Genomic DNA, 13,234 nt, shown 5'->3' with positions numbered 1-13,234 from the left:
AGTTTTTCAAAGCCCATTAAGCATTATTCTTTGAAAAGGTAATTCTTAGGTACTGACGATCTGTGGCTGATGGATCACATGTTTGTTGCCACTCCTTTCCAAGACCCAATAAAAAACAGTATATATTAAGTTTACAGAGATACAGATAAAACATAATAGTAAAAGGTACAAGCCTGAGAAGACAGCACAAGAGGGGTTTGCAGAGATCTTAACCTAATTTTGAAAGACAGTGAATGGAGCCAGGGAAGTGATAAAACTAGAGATGAAAATCACTGCAGGAGGGGAGGGAGCCAGCTCACCCTAACCACCCTTTGAGAAGATTAGAACTTGGCAGCACCAGGTTCTGCAGAAAGTGGGGGTACAGCTCTGTTCTAAAAGTGGGATTGGTGAAAGCTTGTATGTGCTAAACAGTCAGCCAACCACCACCCCAAAGAAGAGACCTAAGTTTCATCCAGTGCGAAAAGCTGGAAAAAAAAAAAAATTAAGTGTAAGTTAGAACAGTAGATCTCCATTCCCCTTTTCCCACCTTTCCCCAGAACAGTGGCTGCCAAATAGATGAATGCCAGGTAGAAGACTGGAAATTTCATCTCAGGAGAAAGTAAATAATCTAGAGAGAAAAAAACTTTCACATACAGTTACATTTGGGTTCTCCAACGCAATGGCCGTATCTCCAATGAGGCCTACAATTTGACAAACCCTCCCATACCCCCACCCACACACATATAGTTTCCAATCAGTATCTCTTAACATAAACAGAAATCCAAATGTCATCAGGAAGATGCAAAACAAGCAGGATCTTAAAGAAAAAAGACTGTAGGAAAAAAAAATTTTTAATTATTATTATCCTTTTTTTATTATTTTTTTAATTGAGTTATAGTCATTTTACAATGTTGTGCCAATTTCCAGTGTAGAGCACAATTTTTCAGTTATACATGAACACACATATATTCATTGTCACATTCTTTTTCACTGTGAGCTACCACAAGATCTTCTATATATTTCCCTGTAATTCTTAGTACCCTTAGAGAGATAAGAGAAGGTAATATAATTTATAAAACAAGAACAGGGTACTATAAAAAGTAGCTCTATGAAAAAGCCTTGAAAAATAAAAATATATAACCAAAATAAATAGGTTGGAAAACCAAGTTGAGAAAGTTTTTGGAAAACAACATCAAAGATGAAAAACAAAAAAGAAGACTTTTTAAAAGAAAACCAAGAAGTACAACATCCAAGTAATAGGGGGTACAGAAAAACAGAACTGAAAACAGGCAGAAAATATCAAAGAAGTAATACACAAAAATTTCCCAGAACCGAAGGACATGAGTCTTTTCATTGAAAGGGTCTACTCCATGCCCAGCAATGTAAGAAAGATAGAACAACCAAGAACAATCAAGTCATGCCATTGCCAAATTTCAGAACATCAGGAGTAAAGAGAAGCTCTTAAAAGATTACAGGGTATGGGAGTGATGGAAGGACTGGGGGGCTGGAATCACTCAGAAGGGAGCATGGATCAAAATGGCGCTGGCTTTTTCAGTGTAACAGTGGGTATTAGGACATAATACCTTCCAAAACCTGAGGGAGAAATTATGTCAAGGTTTATAACCAACCAAACTATCGACCTTGTGAGCATGTAAGGGCTCAAAAATTCTATCTGCCATGCACCTCTCTCTAGGGAATTGCTAGATAACATGCTCCAGAAAAACAAGAAAAAGGAAAGCCCACAATTAAAATAGTAAATCCAACCTAGAAAAATATCAAAAGTGAGTTCTAAGACAAAGGTGTCCCCAAAGCCTGCTCCAGATTGGAGCAAAAGGAAGTAGAGGCTTTAGAAAGAGATCTCAGGGTCAGGGGAAATGGAATTGATTATCTGGTATGGTTGAGCCTTTAGTGGGGGGAAAAAAAAACCTGCTGGCAGTCATACAACAGCTCTCGTTGAGCAACTGAAAGAATGATCAGCTAACTGAAAACCACATTGGTAGGGGAAAAACGAGGCAATTATTGATTCCCAAAAAAGGCTATGCTAGGAAGGAAATAATTGCAAAATACTATCTGATCCTGCAATTTTACATAGGCAATAATGTAAACACTGATTTTAAAATGTGTTGGAGGATAAGAGAGGAAAGGAAATGGCAGGCTGAGAATGCTAAATCATCACCTATGATAACAGAATGTCAATTCTATTATCCATTTCTTCCTTTTAGTGAGACCAACATCTATTCTTCTGGCATGTGATGCAGCCTATGCTTTTAATGTTTTCCCCAAAGGGCAGAAGAAATTTTTCACTAAAGAAGCTCTCTCAGGAGGGAGGGTATAGCTCAGTGGTAGAGCACATGCCTAGCATGCACAGGGTCCTGGGTTCAATCCCCAGTACCTCCATTAAAGGTAAATAAATAACCTAATTACCTCTTTTTCCCCACCATAAAAAAAAAAAAAAGAAGCTCTCTGGTTTCATACCACAGAAGTTTTCCCCACCTACTTTGTGGAAGTAGATTAATCTTGGTTCTTCCCCTGCTTCGATTTTCAAAAATAACGAAAATATCTATCACAAATGGTATATCCCAAGATTTTATATCTAACCCTGAAACTCTAAGGAATATTATTAACCACCTGGTCTCTTGGTACAAAAATATGGTCTTGAACCACTTTCATCACTATCAACCGGGGTGCTTATTACAAATGAGCAGATTTCTGGTCCTTAACCAGATTTACTGAATCAGAATTTCTGAAAATGACCAAGGAATATAATTTTTTTCCACTTGATGCAAATAGTTCTTTTTTTACATGAACAGAATTATAATTTACTATTATGTTGTTGGGTTTTATTTCGTCAAAGGTCAGTGTGAGATCCACACATATAAAATCCCTACCTGGTTTCTTTTTTTCAATGCTATTTAGGACATTGTCTCTTTTATTATTCCACATTCTTCAGTGTTCATGGAACAAAATCTCTCAGATTTCAGAGCTAGAAAAAAAAAGATTTTCTCACCTGTGAACTGTTTCCTTTATTAGACTAGAGCTTGTCAAAGTTGACTAATTATTAGAATCACCTGGGGAACTTTTAAAACATGCACAGCTCCCCTGACTCTATGTAAGACTCATGTTAATATCCAGGTTAGGGAGGATCCATGTGACACTAGTAATTAACTATGTTTCAAATGCTTTCCATGGGACAAATATCTAGTTATCTCACCACGTTCACATTTTGCCTTGACTTCCTGGAAGCTAGTCTTAGCAGTTTTTCTTGGAATTCAGTTCTTTAATATAACTATTGTCCTTTTCTCTCCCCTATTTTATTACTTGTCTCATTTAGTACACTTTTAATGAATTTCAACTTCAGAGGAAATAATTTCTAATAATACTATCCTTGGGACCAGTGCATTCCTTGCAATAGCATTTAAGCCTCAAATAAATCAGTTATTAGGATTAAAGAGTGAAAGAATATTGGGAGCTTTTAAAAGTTTCATCATCCAGAGTTTATGGAGGCTTCATGGGAAATTACTGTTTGAAAAGTATTCTGAAAATCATTGCTATTAAATGCTGTATGTATACTTGAGATCATGATCCCCCTTTAGTCTCCTCATTACGGGCACCCTCAAGACTAAATTCATTCTCTTCTTTTTGTTTTATTCACCACTTTACAGAGCTAATCCATTTGAGTGGCCACCATGCTGAACAATTTCCAAATGTATGGATGAGCTTGAATCTTTCACTAAAGCCCCAGGTCTAAGTCTTTTGCCACCTGCAGGAACTCTTCACGAGGCTGTCTCCCAAAGTGCAGGCATCAATGTGAAGAAACTCAATATAGCTAAAACTCAACACCTCTGCTTACCCCAAATCCTCATCTTCCTGATTCCTCCCCTTCCCAGCTCACCATCTAGGTAAACAGCATCGCTATTCTCCCACGTCCCAAGCTGAATTTGTCCTCGGTCACTCCTATTTCGTTTAATCCCCAATCCACTTAGCAGGGCAATATTTATGCTAAAGTTTGAGGATGGAGATGCAATTTGAAGGCCAAAGAAAATGCTGGTGGGCACAGGAGATGACCAGGACTGACAAAGAGCCTAGGAAATGAAAGTGGCTCGATTCATAGGGACGAAATCTATCATTTGTCTTACACTGTCTCAGGGATCTCTCTCTCTTTTCTTCCCTGGCCTAGTGCTCATTTCCTAAATTAAAATAAACTACTAATTGATTTCCCTGCATGTGGCCTATTCCTATTCCCATTCATCATCGTGGTGACAGTGGTGGTAGTAACAGTTTAGTAATATATTTGTCCAATCAATCCCTCATCTATAGAAAAAGAATGATATACTGCCTAACTCGAGGAGTCATTGTGAGTATTAAATGTTCATCATATTTAGCACAGTGCTTGGCACCCAATAAATACCAGTTGCTATTATATTGTGGCTGTTTGGGATTTTTTTAAAGTTCACATTTTGCTTTTAATCCAGATATCGATATTATGTATGTTGTTGTTGTTAACGGAACACATTCACATATTCCCTTATAATTATTTCACTTTGACGTGTACCAATTAAACACAAAACACCATATTTACTTTTAGTAAGATCTTACCATAACTTTATAAGATAAACACATTCTTGGGTGTTAAAATTTAATAGCTGTAAAATCTTAAACTAGTTATTTTACTTAGCCTCTGCTTCCTTACTGGAAATAGGGAAAACATTATATTCCTGGTTGATACGAGGTTAAAATTAATAATGTACATCAACAGTGCCCAGGGGATTGCCAAGAATTACATACATTTTAATTGTTTCTACTTGTGCTGTAAACTCTGTCTTCGAGCACAAGGGCTAATGCAAACAAGGAAACAGCTCCAAAGAATCCTTGGCCACCACCCCAAGACCTTGGTTCTACTAGGCACTGAGCCATACACCATTCTTCTGATGGCTACAAGGTATCATGTCAGTTCAACTGTCACAAGTTCCCTGAGGCATAAGCCCTCCAATTTCAGAAGCAGTTTAGCAAAGTATTTTGCACAGAAGGATGTTCTCATGATTTCACTCTCCTCAGGCGAAAGTGACCTACTGGGTGGCCTTCCTGGCAGAGGGAAGTCTCCACTACTTTGTGAAGAATCTCCTAAATCTGCTGCTGTGTCCTCGTGCACCAGTCTCCCCAGAAACCACTCACCTACCACCATTCTCCTGCCTGTTCATGAGAACTAGGACCCTCTGGGAAGCATAACAAACTCAGGGTTAAGACCCCCACCTCTACCTGTGCCTGCCGAGATTATTTCAGAAGTCCTACTAACTACACACCTCCAGAGTCCTTGGCCATTGCCTCAAATACAAGTCACTCCATCTTCTATTCTTCTCATTCTCTCATGTTCATACTACTGTTGGATTTTTCTCCCTGGTCCAACCACCTCCTGCTGTTCGTCTGCCTTTATTTATTTTTTTTTTAACGTCTTTCTTTTTCTTTTTTTCTTAAAAGTGCAAAATACTTTTTTTTAAACATTTTTTTATTGAGTTATAGCCATTTTACAATGTTGTGTCAAATTTGTCTGCCTTTAGAAGCTTCCCACCACTGTGTTCTCTTGAACATCTATGTTGGTCCATATTCTTATTTGCCCAACACCCTTTCCTCTGTATCTTCTAATAATAGACTTACTTACCCTACTATTGGGGAAAAGCACATGACCAAGACAGGCCACATGACCCACATATGATCATACAACCACGCCAGCCTAGTCTAGGTCTTTCCTTGGGATTGCTCTGATAGAACTTGTGAGCATGTTCTCTGCTGTGTAAATAAAGTCCATTTACAATAGGGAAAAATGAAGCCAACATGAAACAAAAGACAGGAGAGGAAAAAAAGATACACTGAGAGAGAGTCCTGATGAGGCCAACTTACCAGCCCTGGGACTTTGGGCAAATTACTTAACATCTCCAAGCCTCAGTTTCCCCATTTTTAAGTTAGAATAACGACTATTGCATAGGGTTTCTGTGAAAACTAAATGATATAACCTATGTGACAGCAAAATACCTGGGACAGTGGTCATGTAACAAATGTTAATTTCTTCTTTTTCATCCTTTTGTTCCCCTAGGAGATGCTGAAATCCACCAGCTCCATTTTAGTTCTTAACTTCTATTAGGCGCTGTCTTGCACTTACTTTCTCATCATCTCAGAACTGACTTTTCCTCTTTATATACATCTTGAAAGACCAGCTAGAGATAACCTCTATGAGGGCAAAAAAGCGTCTTTATGTTTCTTTTATGTTTCTCATAATTATAGCAACCCTATACCACAGATTGGATAGACCCAATTTTAAACAATCTGTTTTTTGTCCTTTTCAAAATTATTTAAAATGTCCTGAGAATCTCAGCATTTTACGGTCCAAGCTACATTGCCAGAGCAACATTTACCAGGAATATGGTTTCTGTATGTGGAGTAGCCACGCTGGACACACCTGAGCAATCAATCTGCTTAAGAGGACCCTCCAGGGCCCTAAGACCACTTTCCTCACTACCAGGACCCTCGTTCAGAGGATTTGATGGCAGTCGCCCCTCCTTATAAACTTCGTAAGAGGCCCATCCTAAAAAGGAAACTAAAATTCAAATTGATTCCCCCACGTTCCCCTAAAAGACCGCCTGGGTAATTTTCCCGCGCCTCGGGACCCTTTCCACCTTAGTCCCCTCGGGAGGCAAACCTTCAGCTCATCCATCATCATCACCACATTCTCCTCCCCAGGTGGCCCTTCATCCGCTTACTTGACTTAAGCTCACCTCCCCCCAGCCCTTCCCGGGCACCCCTGGGAACCCCGTCGTTCAAAATCCTTCACACCCTCCACACCTTTCTGCATATTTCCCTCGCCCTCTCGCTTAGAAACCTGGTGGCAGCTCTGAGTGGAAACTAAACCCTGTTTCCCCTCAAGCCTTCTCGGGAGGCAGCTGCTTGTTGCCTCCCACGCCCTGCACACCACAGAGCCCAGGGGCGGAGTGGGTGTTCTTCCTGACCCTCTCTGCCGAGGACAGACGGTTCTCCTCCCTCGCCCCCAAAAGCCCAGCTTCTCGGGAAGCCCAAGCCCTCCAACTAGACCACCTCCCTCCCCCACGTGACGACCTCACCCCCCCACCCCCTGCTAATCGGGCTCCCCTGCTCGGCCCCCTCCTCCTCATTCCTGCCACCTGGCGCCCTCGCGGGCTCCCTCCCCTTTCTGCTCCTTCAGTCACTCTTGGTGACAGAAGGTCCAGGTAAAGTGCGCAGAGAGCGCCCTCCCCTCCGGACTCCTCTCTGCCATGAGCCACCCCTCCTTCCCCCTCCGCCCCCCACTCCGTTCTCCCTGCCCTTCCCGGCTCACGGCCAAAGCCCGCACAACCTCTGCATTCGCTCCCAGCATCCCACCCTCTGAGCACTCCCTCCTCAGACAGCGAGCCCCGCTCCAAACACCTTCAAGCCCACGGGCGCCTCCAATTCAGAGGTCCTAGCACGCTGTCCTGACCTGGGGATACAGAACTGGCAGGGGACAGATGGCCCGCTCACAAGGGCTTCACTGGAGGGAGAGTTTCATGAAAGGCCTGGTCACAGAGGAGTGGGCCGGTTGAGGGAACCAACCAGAGACAGGGAAGCGCCAAGGGACGAGGACTGTGGGAAGCCTTTACCATCAACAGCCTGAGAGGCCAGGGAGAGAATCAGTCCCGAGCTCAGTGAGCTAGAACACTGAGAGAAAGGCAACCAAGGGTCATGGCCACCACAGAACCACAGTCAGGCAAGGAGGGGTCAGGGGAGAGTAAGTCACCAAAACGCTCTTCTGGTTTTTGGCCCCAGTGCCTTCCACTGGCTGAACTCAACTAGAAGTTAGAGGGCCAGGGAGCCTCAGGGTTGCCGTCTGGAGAGGATCGCCTTTCACAGTGATAAAAGGGTGGAGGGTGACAGAGTATAAGGACCACAGCCACCTCCTCACAGCCTTCACTTCCTCACCCCTGCCCCAATCTGGGTTTCCCCTCAACATCCTTGCCTCTGTCATACCACTCTAGCCAGCCCCAACTCTCTGCCTTCTCTGTACCTGTATCCAAGCAGGGGGATGGGACTGGAGAAAATCATGTGACTCTGCCCACGAGTCTCACTTTAAATTTATGTCCCCAAGTCTCACAAAGGGGCTGCTGTCTGGTTACATTCCTCTCATCCATTCACCCTCCCCCAATTTTACCCCCTTTTCTCCTCAAACTCCAATATGCTCTCCCTACTCCTGATGACTTCATTTCATAGCAGACTGGTAAAATAGAAGCAACTGGAAGAAGACAACTTCATCTTGCCACTCCCAGCCTGTCCACAAGCCCTGCTTTCCCCTGGTTCCTGTGGGAACTCCAGCCCTCTTCCTGTGGGTGCTCTGTCCACGAGATGCCACCACATCTCACAGATTGGCAAGTATCTCCTGTAGAAGAAACTTCTCTAATGGTCATTCTCTCTGCGTGCAAACAGAATAGATCATATCCAAAAAGAAAGCAAAAACCTTCCCTAGACCCCTCAACCGCTCTCCAGCTACTTGTCCATTTCTCCACCTCCTCTTACAGGAAAACTTCCTCAATGAGTTGCTTATCCTCACGCCTCCATCTTGCCATGTTCCATTTTCTCTTGAACCCACTCCGATCAGTCATTTATTCCTACCGTTCCAAAGAAAACACTCTCTTGAAGGTCAAGAATGATCTTCATAATAAGTCAGGGTCCTAGCAGGAGCAAGTGGCACATTCAAATTGGGTAATTTGGGAGAAATGGTCATAAAAGGACTCTTCAGAGCTATGGGCAGGGTGTAAAGAACCCGCAAGAGATAATGCCATCCCCCGAGGCTATCACCATGGAGTGCTTCAAGGGGCCCGAGGAAGGAGTGGGTACCAGAGCCCAAGAGGGAGCTGAGGGAGAGGACTTCCTGACAGCAGCTGCGACCTTTTCTGGAAGATGGCACTAGCGCAGGAGCTCCCCCCTGGGCTGGCCACAACTTTCTCAGGCTGCACCTCAGTCTGAGGCTCTTCCTGCCCAGTCCTCCTTCTTTCTCTTCACAGGTGTCAGACCTGCCGGTGGTCTGGAGGCTTTCCCTACCAGCTGCCCTCCCCTTTATTTTTCACCAGTGTTATTGCCGATCCATCTCTTACGATTCTAACTTTGTCTTGCCATCTGTTTCCTAGATAACCTAAATTGACACAAACACATCCTCTGTCTTGCCAAATCCAACAGTCATCTCAAGTCCTAAGGCTGATCAGAGTATGGCAGGTTTATGCAACTGAAAGAGACCAGTGGGGGGTATTTTCTCATAAAAGAGTGAAAAATAATTAAATCTTAAGGTCTGAAAAAGTGAGTTTCAGTTTAAAAGCTCACTTCAGTGGAACAATGAATTTCCAAATAACCTAGAATACTTCCATCTCACCCTTCACCAAACAAGTCTTGAAAATACCCATCACATTCGTAATTACTTGTTTATCAACTGTCTTCCATTCCAGGTAAATGAGTTTAAAGAACTTTCTTTGGGGAATAATAAAAACGTTCTAAAGTTCGATTGTGGAGATGGTTGCCCAACTCTGTAAATATACTAAAAACCATCAAATTGTACTTTCAAAATAGGTGACCTATGTGACATAAATGATATCTCATTAAAGCTGTTTTTAAAAATGCAATTGATTATGGGTGAGCTGTATTAAATTACATATATATGCTGCATCTTCTTTATCCATTCATCTATTGATGGGCACTTACAATGCTTCCATATCTTGGCAATTATAAATAATGTTGCTGTTAATAGTGGGATGTATGTATCTTTTTTAATTAATTCTTATTTTGTGATTGGCTTTATTCATTTGATAATTACGTAAGTCTAAAAAGTTACAGCTCTAAACGTTCTTAGCAACAATGAACAGTACATATACGTAAATTTTTAAAATATGTGCTATATTGTGTATTATTTACATGCAATGCACTGTATATGTGCAGTCAAATTATAACAATTCTACCTAATAAAACTGAAAAATAAAAAAATGCAATTGATGTTTTTAAAAATGCAAATGAGAGACAGGCACAGAAGTCAGTGAAGGTTTCAGTGAGGTTCCATGTGAATGAGACTTGAAGGAACAGAAGGAGTGTGCTGGGTAGATGAGAGGAGAGGAGAAAACGTTCCAGTTGGAGATAGCAGCAGGCACAAAGCCAGGGCAGAGCCTGCGAAGCGAGCACACTACTGTGTGGCTAGGGTGTGAAGCCCAGTATTCCTGGTACTAAGAGACTGGAGCCTATAGAGGCAGGGTTTGAGCCTGTTTGGGTAGGCAGGTGCTAAATCATAAAGTGCTAAAGGGAAACCACTAAAAATTTTTGAAAAATTTTGTTAGAAGCATCATTCTAATGTGAAATTGCAAAGTGATTTGGAGGTAAGTAAAACTATTAATTGTTTCATCAGAAAATAGGAAAATAAGAATAGCTAACATTTATAGAGCCCAAACTCTCTACTAAGTGTTTTCCTTGAATTGTCTCATTTAATTGCTGAATTAGGTACTACCGTTACCTCCTTTTTATAGATGACATCCACATGCTTTGCTCCTTCATCTCTTCAGGTCTTCCCCACACTTTCCCTATTCAATCCCTTTATTTTCCTCCAGGACTCTCATCTCAACTTAACATATGCTTCACTTTTTAAATCTTGTTTAAAGATTATCTTCTCATACTAGAATGAAAGCCCATAAGAATAGGTTCATTCGTGTTTTTCCTTCAGTATCCTCAGTGATTAGCATATGGTGGACTCCCAATAATTTCTGAATACATGAATACATAAATAAATAAGGAAATCGAGTGTCATGGAAATTGAGCAACTTGTCCATGATCATACAGGTAATAAGTGACAGAATTCTGGTTTAAAAACCCATGTTCTTACAAACCTCTGGCCAAACTCACAAAGAAGAAAAAAGAGCGAGCACAAATTAGCAAAATAAGAAACGATAATGGAGAAATTACAACAAATAAAATAGAAATACAGAGTATCATACGAGAATATTATGAAAAACTATATGGAACAAAACTGGATAACCTAGAGGAGAATATAGGCAAAACATTATCTGACATACATCTCAAAAATTTTCTCCTAGAAGAAATAAAAGCAAGAATAAACAAATGGGACCTAATTAAACTTACACGCTTCTGCACAGCAAAGGAAACCATAAGTAAAACAAAAAGACAACCTACGGAATGGGAAAAAAAATTTTGCAAATGAAACCGACAAAGGCTCGATCTCCAGAATATACAAGCAGCTCATACGACTCAATAAGAAAAAAATAAACAACCCAATCCAAAAATGGGCAGAAGACCTAAACAAGCAATTCTCCAAGGAAGACATACAAATGATCAATAGGCACATGAAAAAATGCTCAATATCACTAATTATCAGAGAAATGCAAATCAAAACTACAATGAGGTATCACCTCACACCAGTCAGAATGGCCATCATTCAAAAATCCACAAATGACAAATGCTAGAGAGGCTGTGGAGAAAAGGGAACCCTCCTTCACTGCTGGTGGGAATGCAGTTTGGTGCAGCCACTGTGGAAAACAGTATGGAGATTCCTCAAAAGACTAGGAATAGACTCACCATATGACCCAGTAATCCCGCTCCTGGGCATGTATCCAGAAGGAACCCTACTTCAGGATGACACCTGCACCCCAATGTTCATAGCAGGATTATTTACAATAGCCAAGACATGGAAACAGCCTAAATGTCCATCAACAGATGACTGGATAAAGAAGATGTGGTATATTTATACAATGGAATACTACTCAGACATAAAATCTGACAACATAACGCCATTTGCAACAACATGGATGCTCCTGGAGAATGTCATTCTAAGTGAAGTAAGCCAGAAAGAGAAAGAAAAATACCATATGAGATCGCTCATATGTGGAATCTAAAAACAAACAAACAAACAAAACAAAGCATAAATACAAAACAGAAATAGACTCGCAGACATAGAATATAAACTTGTGGTTGCCAAGGGGGCGGGGGGTGGGAAGAGATAGACTGGGATTTCAAAATTGTAGAACAGATAAATAAGATTATACTGTATAGCACAGGGAAATATATACAAGATCTTATAGTAGCTCATGGAGAAAAAAATGTGACAATGAATATATATGTGTTCATGTATAACTGAAAAATTGTGCTCTACACTGGAATTTGACACAACATTGTAAAATGATTATAAATCAATAAAAATGTTTAAAAAATAAAATTAAAATATAAAGACAGAGGGAAAAAAACGAATTTCTAATGCAAACATTAAAAAAAAAAAAACATGTTTTTAAACCAAGGCATTCACCAGAGTTGCAACATTGTAGACAAGAGGTGAAGTCCCCCACTGCAGCAGTGGGAAGGGGGAAGGGGGACAGAATGGCCTGGGTTTGATAACAGTTTGCATATGAGAGGACGCAGACGGTCCTGCATGACTTTGGTTTCTAGATTTGGCAAATGGGTGGAGAGTGGTACAATTCATCGGGACAAATAATACAAAGGAGTCTTGGTTTGGGCAGAAATATGAAAGAGGAGGACATGCCTAATATAGAAACTTTTTTTTTTATCATCTCCCTAGATTGTCAATAAGTGTTGTTAATAATAAGCATGAGGCAAGTAAATTCAAACTGATCACTTATCCCATCTTCAGTCGGATGCCAGGTGGGGAATGAGGGATGGGAGATGGGTAAATGAGACCAAATAGGAATTATTCTTTTTAAAAAAACTAATTCAAGCCTACAAGGAACAGGAAAAAGTCCTCATAAGTGTTTAAAATAACTCAAGTTAATTTTTAAGGCAGATGCTAAAAACCGAAGAAAGCTCCTACCTTTCTGTAGTTAAGCTGCAGGCATATGTTTAGATTATCTTGATAGTGGCGGTGGCTTTCAAGAAGTGACAATCAACGTGCAGGCAAGCACTGGCACCCAAGTCCAGGGTGGCCAGGAGGGCGGCCAAGCATGCTTGAGGCGGTGCACGCCACAGTACGTGGCCGCCCACGGACCCCGCAGCGGATTAAGCTTGTAAGTAAGCACAGGAAGCTCGCGCCTCAAACGACTCCCAACCCCCGCTTGGTGCGGAGCAGGGGAGACGCAGCTCAGGTTCCCTGCACTCGCCTGCCGCTGACAGACGGCCTCCGGTCCCTAGGCGGCACTGTGGGCTCGCAGGGGCGGCAGCGGCACTACCGAGCGCCGTCTCCCCAGTGCGCACGCTCGCCTCCTCTGTGGGCTCCCTTTTTTTT

At 41.7% G+C, this 13,234-nt stretch overlaps 2 protein-coding genes across 7 annotated transcripts in view; one reads left to right on the top strand and one right to left on the bottom strand.

Annotated features, from left to right (window-relative positions):
* LACTB2 (lactamase beta 2) overlaps positions 1-4,399 on the top strand; it is a 33,945-nt gene extending 29,546 nt beyond the window's left edge. For both annotated transcript variants that reach the window (XR_010378481.1, XM_064480874.1), the window contains one exon: positions 3,642-4,399. The gene's annotated coding sequence lies outside the window, so the exon portion shown is untranslated. The remainder of the gene's footprint in view (positions 1-3,641) is intronic.
* XKR9 (XK related 9) overlaps positions 1-13,234 on the bottom strand; it is a 238,574-nt gene that overhangs the window by 225,019 nt on the left and 321 nt on the right. For 3 of the 5 annotated variants that reach the window (XM_064480873.1, XM_031441482.2, XM_031441486.2), the window contains exon 1: positions 12,824-13,182. The exons of the other annotated variants lie outside the window; for them this stretch is intronic. The gene's annotated coding sequence lies outside the window, so the exon portion shown is untranslated. Of the gene's footprint in view, positions 1-12,823; positions 13,183-13,234 lie in introns of those variants that run through there. 5 annotated transcript variants of the gene reach the window in all.

Source organism: Camelus dromedarius, chromosome 30 (genome assembly GCF_036321535.1).
Source record: "Camelus dromedarius isolate mCamDro1 chromosome 30, mCamDro1.pat, whole genome shotgun sequence".
NCBI lineage: Eukaryota > Metazoa > Chordata > Mammalia > Artiodactyla > Camelidae > Camelus > Camelus dromedarius.
This window is presented reverse-complemented; position numbering and strand designations above follow the sequence as displayed.